Source organism: Aquarana catesbeiana, linkage group LG03, assembly GCF_042186555.1.
Source record: "Aquarana catesbeiana isolate 2022-GZ linkage group LG03, ASM4218655v1, whole genome shotgun sequence".
In the NCBI taxonomy this organism is placed as follows: domain Eukaryota; kingdom Metazoa; phylum Chordata; class Amphibia; order Anura; family Ranidae; genus Aquarana; species Aquarana catesbeiana.
In genome coordinates, this window is record NC_133326.1 from 618,318,968 (window position 1) to 618,327,028 (window position 8,061).

At 38.4% G+C, this 8,061-nt stretch overlaps 1 long non-coding RNA gene across 1 annotated transcript; it reads right to left on the reverse strand.

Annotated features, from left to right (window-relative positions):
• Positions 1–2,731: 2,731 nt before the first annotated feature.
• Positions 2,732–7,306, reverse strand: LOC141133136 (uncharacterized). Its single transcript, XR_012243014.1, has 2 exons — positions 7,205–7,306; positions 2,732–4,135 (listed from the first exon to the last, which is right to left on the reverse strand). It is a non-coding gene; the product is annotated as an uncharacterized lncRNA (long non-coding RNA).
• Between the last annotated feature and the right edge of the window lie 755 nt (positions 7,307–8,061).

The window sequence follows — 8,061 nt, forward strand, 5'->3', positions numbered from 1 at the left end:
TTTGTCTCTTCGCAAACGATATACTTATTTTCTTATCTCACCCCCACATTTGTGCTCCTAATCTCCTCAATATATTAGATACATTTTCACATATATCTGGTCTCATAGTAAATCACACCAAATCAAATGCTTTGAATGTTTCTATAATACAATCAGACCTGCTTCGGGCCCAATCCTCTTTACCATTCAATTGGGTTACCCGTCAATTACCATATTTAGGAGTACATCTCACCTCCTCATTATCTGATCTTTTTGCAGCTAATTACCTACCTTTGTTAAAACAAACTACAGCCTTAATGAAGCAATGGTCCTCATTACCATTATCATGGTTAGGATGGATAAATGCTGTGAAAATGTCAATACTACCAAACTTCTTGTATTTGTTTAGGGTACTCCCTGTCTCTTTACTGTCATATTTCTTACGGCTCATACAACGTAGAGTTATGTCTTTTATTTGGGATAAGATTAAACCACGTATTCCAAAATCTACTTTATATCAAAATATATTATATATTAGTAAATCTTGTGGGGGATTAGGGCTACCAAACTTTTCCTCCTATTATTATGCAGCCCAATTATCAATATTAACTAAATATCACTCTACTGAGAATATACCCTTATGGGTAGCTATCGAATCCATTGACTGTGATCCCATCTCAATTGACAATCTACTATGGATTCTACCAAAGGATAGATCTCATCTTACCAACCCCATCATGAAACATTCATTGGCTATTTGGGATAGGTTTAATGACTCACATGGCCTACGATCAAAACATAATCCCCTCCTCTCTTTTCTGGGGAATCCAGCCTTTTACCCTGCGTGGAAATTTCCAAAATCTTTTTCTGCATGGTCTTCTAGAAAATTGACGAGACTTTATAAGCTAGTAACTACGGATACTCTTCAAACATTTCCTATGTTATGTAAGAATCACGAACTCTCAAACAATGAGATATTCCGTTATTTACAAATTAAGAATTTCTTTACACCTCTACTTAGTTTAAGTACATCAATTAATCAAATGTCCCAATTCGAACATATTTGTATAAGTGACCCACATGTTAGAGGGTTGATTTCATGTGTGTACCAGATACTTATTACTAACTCTAATATGAATATTCCTTCTTATACTGTTAAATGGGCACAGGCTATGGGACGAATATTTGACAACAATGACTGGTCTAATATTTGGTTAGCCACCAAATCATCATCTCCTAATTGTTTTGCTTTGGAAACCAACTTCAAAGTTCTGGTAAGGTGGTACTTGGTACCAGCTAGAATAGCAAAATTTACTCCTTCTTATCCCAATAATTGCTTCAAAGCTTGCTCTTCACCAGGTACACATTTCCATATATGGTGGGATTGCCCGGTGGCCCAAGAATTTTGGGAAAAAATATTTGCAATGGCATCTAAGGCTCTAGATATCTCTATTACTCCAGACCCTGCCATTGCATTACCGAATCTTAAACCGGCTTCACTCACCAGGGTACAATTCAAACTACTAATTCACATTAATACTGCTGCCAAACAAACCATAGCCAAGGCATGGAAGAACAAGAATTTAATTGAGGCAGAGGTTAAACATAGAATGAACAAAGCTCTCATTTTTGCTAAAATGTCAGCTATCGAAGATAATAATATCAACAAATTCCATCTGATTTGGCAACCATGGGTTAAACACTTCTTAACCTCTGATTTTGACCAGTCGTTGTTACCATGCTAAAATCCTTGTGTTATTGTTATTATATATATATAACTTGTTCATATCATAAGCTAGGTCATCACCTCGAGAGACTTCTTTCTTTCTTATCTTTTCCTCTCTTATTTTTCCCCTTTTTTTTTCTCTTCTTTTCCTTCCTCTTCTTCTTCTCCTCTATTCTCATCTTATTTACTAAAGCTAATGATGAACTTGGGATACCTTACCAATTTATACACTAATATATTCCTCATCGGCTTAGGGACTAACTTATGCTCTGAAGATTCGGTAAAAAAAAAATTTTTCTCTTCACAAATTTTTTTCCGAACTGGTTATGATTATCTAATGATTCATCAAAGAAATTGTTATATCTTTATATTATATATCACATAATATAATAATTATAAATAAATACGTTTTCGATTTAGATTATAAATGCCCCCACCCGTCCACAGTTTGAGCCCATTTGGGGTGAATGTGTGGTCTGGAGGCATAATATAAATAGATTTTTTCTTTCTTTATGTACCCCAATTTAGATCTTATTTCGGATCTTTACATATGTTACTATTCTATGCAGTCTCTAAGACACATAATCTTTTTCTTTCAGTAAGACTAGTTTGTAATATGTATAAAAACTGTTAATCGCATTGTCTATATATATATATATACCATGCTTTGATACTTGTCTTAATTTGTATCTTATTTATAAAAAACTTCAATAAAAATATTGAACCAGGAGATATATAGAGTAACGAAACACCAAGAAAACTAATGGCAACACATATCAACAGTGAATTTACCTAGGGCTTGTAGTGGGCATATGAAAGATGTAGAAGTGCCGCAATGATTCCTTACATTGGTGGTCAGCGGGAAGAATGTTCTTTACATTGGTGGTCAGCAGAAACAATGTTCCTTACATTGGTGGTCAGCAGAAAGAATGCTCCTTACATTGGTCAGCAGAAAGAATGTTCCTTACATTAGTGGTCAGCGGGAAGAATGTTCCTTACATTAGTGGTCAGCATAAAGAATGCTCCTTACATTGGTGGTCAGCGGGAAGAATGTTCCTTAAATTGGTGGTCAGCGGGAAGAATGTTCCTTACATTGGTGGCCTGTAGAACGAATGTCCCTTACATTGGTGATCAGTGAAAAGAATGTTCCTTACATTGGTGGTCAGCGGGAAGAGTGTTCCTTACATTGGTGGCCTGTAGAACGAATGTCCCTTACATTGGTGATCAGTGAAAAGAATGTTCCTTACATTAGTGGTAATCAGAAAGAATTTTCCTTACATTGGTGGTCAGTGGGAAGAATGTTCCTTACATTGGTGGTCAGTGAAAATGATATAAAGTAAATAAAAATTATTAAAAAAAAAAAGTAAAGCACATCCATGACCTCCACACACACTCTATATGAAAAGCTTTATGTAGGACGAGCACATATATGTAAACAATAATGGCCCCACACAAGTATGGTATCGTCGAACGTTGGAGTAAGAGCAATTCTAGGGCCGTAATTTTGTAACATTCTGGACGGAGCTTTTTATTTTTTGTATATTTTTTATTAAACTGTTCAGCTAAGAAGACATTTGTTGCACCTGTTCTATCGTGTTAATTTATGAAATCCTAATCCTTAATTTTGGAAATGTAAAATTGTTGCACTTTCTTTAATGTAAGTTTATTTTTCTTTATATTTATAATAGACATTTATTTTGAACATAGTTCAGAGAAATTCTGTGACGAACGCATGTAGTGTGGGCACTGCAATATGTAGGTGGGGATTCATGTGGGGGCGGGGACAGGGGGCCCCAGGATCTCCTATTGCCCGGGGGCCCCATGAGTTGTCAGTCCGCCCCTGCGTGGGACCCACCTTGGATGGAGCTGGGATCACAGATTTGCCGCATGGTAGGCTGCGGCGCAGTCCTTTCGCACAGCAGCAGAGAGGTGTTTACTTGATGAAATCTGGGAAGCAAGAAGCCTAGTCTGCTGACCCTTTTAAAGCCTCTCCCAGAGTTCATTTTTTGTAGTAGATGGCATGCTGGGATGTGTAGTCCATAGATAGTTCTGTAGATCCAGGATATCTGTTCGGGAGACTACAGTCCCCACACTGCTCTCTGCTGTGCTCAGGAAGATGATGCAAGTACTTTCAAGCCCAGCACTAGCGGAACACAGAGACACTCTAAGAAAGGAGAGGGTAAGTCTGCGGTGCCGGATAACTGTAGTCCACTGTCGGCTACAAATGCATAGAACCTTTTACATTTATATGTGTGCATCAACAGTTCTGCCATCAGTCCATGGCTTGCTCTACAGATAATCATACCCCTCTAGATCCTCCAACTATATATAAGTATATATCTTGGGTAAGTTTCACATTTGGAGAGAAGAATGCCATGGTGTTCAATAGTGTAATCTTCTGTAGTGTAAATCTTCATCATACTACAGTTCCTGTGAAAGAAAAGAAGAGAACCTGATGATTGTACTGTGTAGTAACACGACCCTATATCTCAACATCCGAGTCGGTATTCAATAACCGGAGCCTGTAGACTGTAGACAAACAGCCTTTGGTGGACAAAGCAATTCAGCAATTCAAGATCTCCTTTTTAACAAAGAACATTTTCTCCTTTCATTGATTCTAATTTTCCTTATACTTGCCAAACGCAGTTAGATTTTCGTTTAAACATTCATTCATCAGAACATTATTTCTTGCCATCATTAAAAGAGAAGTATGGGAATCACAAAAAAAATCATACTCACCTAGATGGCTGCAGCAATGATCTAAGACTGAGAACTGAGTGATCAAACACCACTGATTGCTCAGCTCTCGGTCCTCAGCCTGCAGAGAGCCAATGACTGTCAGGCTCTCTGGCTCTGGCTCTCTGCTCTGTCCCTCCAGCGCTCACTGGAACATTGGCTGTGGAGGGGGCAGGAGTGACTGGCTCAGGCTCTCAGCAGATCGCTGAGAGCCTGAGCTAACTGTCGGTCCAGGCTTCTGGATGGGTCGGTATCTTTTCAGAGCCTGGACTGGGTCAGTGATGACAGCCAACAGCGGGCTTTAGCCCACAGGAGAAGAATAGCCAAAAAAGCTTTGGACATACTTCTCCTTTAAGTCAACTTGAATGGAATTTCAGCTGTACTAAACAGATTTCATTACAATATGTTCAATTCATTGTCTCCAGCCATAATGCTAAGATCCTAATTAGCCACTTCAGCTTCAGAAGATTTACCCCCCTTCATGACCAGGCCATTTTTTGTGCTACGGCACTGTGTTACTTTAACTATTAATTGCACAGCCGTAACTAAATAAAATTTCTTCCCACAAATAGAGCTTTCTTTTGGTGGTATTTGATCACTTTTGTGGTTTTTATTTTTTTGCGATATAAACAAAAAAAGACCAACACTTAAAAAAAAAATATATATATATATATATATATATATATATATATATATATATATTTTATATATATATATATATATATATATATATATATATATATATACATACATACATACATATGCGCAAAAGTTATAGTGTCTACAAACTATAGGATATTTTTATAGAATTTTTATTTATTTTAATTTTTTTTACTAGTGATGGGGGCGATAAGTTACTTATAGCAGGACTCTGATATTGATTTTGTGGACAGTCAGGACACTAACTGACAGTGATCAGTGCTAAAAATATGCACTGTCATTGGCTGGGAAGGTGTTAACATCAGGGGCGATCAAAGGGTTAAATATATTTCTAGCTGGTGTTTTACTAAACTGTGGGGGGGAGGTGCTTGTACTAGGGGAAGGCATGGATCCATGTCCCTGCTTTGCAGGAACACCGGATCAATGCCTTCCCCACTGAAAGAACGGCAATCTGCCTTGTTTACATAGGCAGCCTGATATTCTGCCTGTATAACGAACTATCGCAGCAGATACCCGCAGATCAGCTCCCGCTGTGAATAATCACAGCAGGCAGCCGACGCAGGCACGCCCCCAAACCGAAAGTACTGGATCATGTACTAGGTATGTGATCAAGCGCAAGAGAGCCACCTTACTGCTGCATATGTACAGTATACGGTCGGCAAGCAGTTAAAATGGTATTCCCTTTCTATCCCCCATCATTTGGGTTTCCCCAGTTCTTTTTTCACCATATACTTCACTTTACTTATCGGGGCTGATGTTCAATTTTTCCCGAACAAAAAGCACATTCACAGCTAGAATTTCAATGGTTCAAGAAAAAATTTCAATCCTGCTAATTCGAACTTTCTCACCACTACAGTCGAACACCAAAGCTAATTCGACCCAACTATCCGTAAGAAAATCTAATGAATGTTCTGAAAAAGAACAATTTTTTGTAATTAAATTTTCACTGGTGTATGTCCATCTTTAGAATGTTGTGAGAATTAGGAAATGACGGTATTAATAGCCATGATGAGAAAAAAAAAATGCGGTTAATACCTATACAGAAAAAAGCCTTCTCTGTTGCCTATAGACACAGGTCTGCTGTGATAAATGGTAAATCTGGCTCTGCTTTTAATACCACATCATGATATTTTTGCTGCTTCAGATTCTGTGCTCCACATCTGACTATACCTTATTACACCACGGTCAGATTATGAACATGTTTCTGTACTTGGTACGTGTTTCCATCTAATGTCCTCAGGCAGTTAGAGGGTTGTGTGTCATACAATGAAGGTGACCAGCCTTGCATGTCCACCATGATCACCAAACAATCTTTGTGATGAAGGATCTCCTACACACAAGTTTGGAGTAGGAGAACATCCATATTTGTGCTTAGGTAAGAGAAACGGTAAAGATTGCTTTAACTACTCATTTTTAATACAATACAGCATTGTGAAAACTATTGCTTCCAGTTAAAGTATAAAGTAGTTTTTTTGGGGGGGATCGATTAAGGATGGGTTATAAGCCCTGTCAGTTTTTTTATTGAATCTGTGTCCCATTGGGGAGATTTCCCTTCTCTTCCTGTCCCATAGCCAAAACAGAAAACAAGAGTAAATCCCTCAAAAGTAAGGGGATCCCCGGCTGTAACCAGAACAAGTGCCCCCACTGGAAGATTTCCTCCCTTTTCCTGTTCTGGTGACACCTCAAAATTTAGGATGTTTTTTTTTTTCACTTTTGGTGGTAAAGGTAAACAGGACAAATAAAGTGAATCTCTTCTAAATGAAAAAACCTGACGTGTTCTAATCTCTTTTCACGACAGCCAAAACATTTTATTCATTTTGGATAAAGCATGGAAATTTTAGAATCTCTGTCATGTTTTTTTTGCCAGTTCTTTTTTATTGCTTCTTGACTGCTCCCCTTTTAATTTTTGGTGGAGCAAGTCCAGGAAAATCTCCTCAATTGGGTAACAGAGAGAAATCTCTCTAACCTAACAAAACCAAATGATCTTACAATAACATGCCAGAGTCATATCACTAGTTATTAATGAATATTCATTGAACACATTACATGGCTGTTTCTGCTTGTATTGACTCCAGGTACACAGGCCTTTGTCCACCCACTCACCTCTTTTCCTCCTCCTTGCAGAAAGTAAAAACAAGAACACCAAGGAGAAGATTAAGGTACCGGTAACAGTGCTGATGATAATGATAAGGATCTGTTTCAAATCTGTAAAATAACACATACATAAAATTAAGAATTCAAAGTCCAAGAGCAAATGTTAGAACATAACACAAGCAACATAGTGTTCATTCACAACAGATGTGCTGGAAAATGTACATAAGTTTATGATTTGTTTGCATACCTGGGAGAATAGAATTCTAGGATGTATCACTAAAGGAATAATCAGCAGGAGGAAGGAGATCCTGATTCTCTATGTAGATCTTTATTGATCATTAGATCATTAGAGGGGTCATCAACAGGAGGAAGGGGGTCCTCATCCCTCTATATAGATCTTTAGTTATCACTAGAGGAGTTAAAAGCAGAAGAAGGAGGTCCCAATTCCTCTATATAGATCCTTATTTATCACTGGAGGGATCGTCAACAGGAGGAAGGAGGTCCTCATCCCTCTATATAGATCTTTAGTTATCACTAGAGGAGTTAAAAGCAGAAGAAAGAGGTCCCGATTCCTCTATATAGATCTTTATTTATCACTGGAGGGATTGTCAACAGGAGGAAGCAGGTCCTGATTCCTCTATAATATAATTTTTTTAGCTATCACTAGAGGGATCCCCAGCAGCATTAAAGAGGAAGTAAACCCTGATGAAACCCCATTATGTGGCACTTACCTGCAAACGAAGCCCGCGCTGTCCCTGCTGCAGGAAGCATCCATCTTCTCCCCTCTTCCTTCCGGGGCCGCGGACTCTGGCTGTGTGACTGGCTGGAGCCACGTGACATCACTCCCACGCATGCGCGCTGGAGCC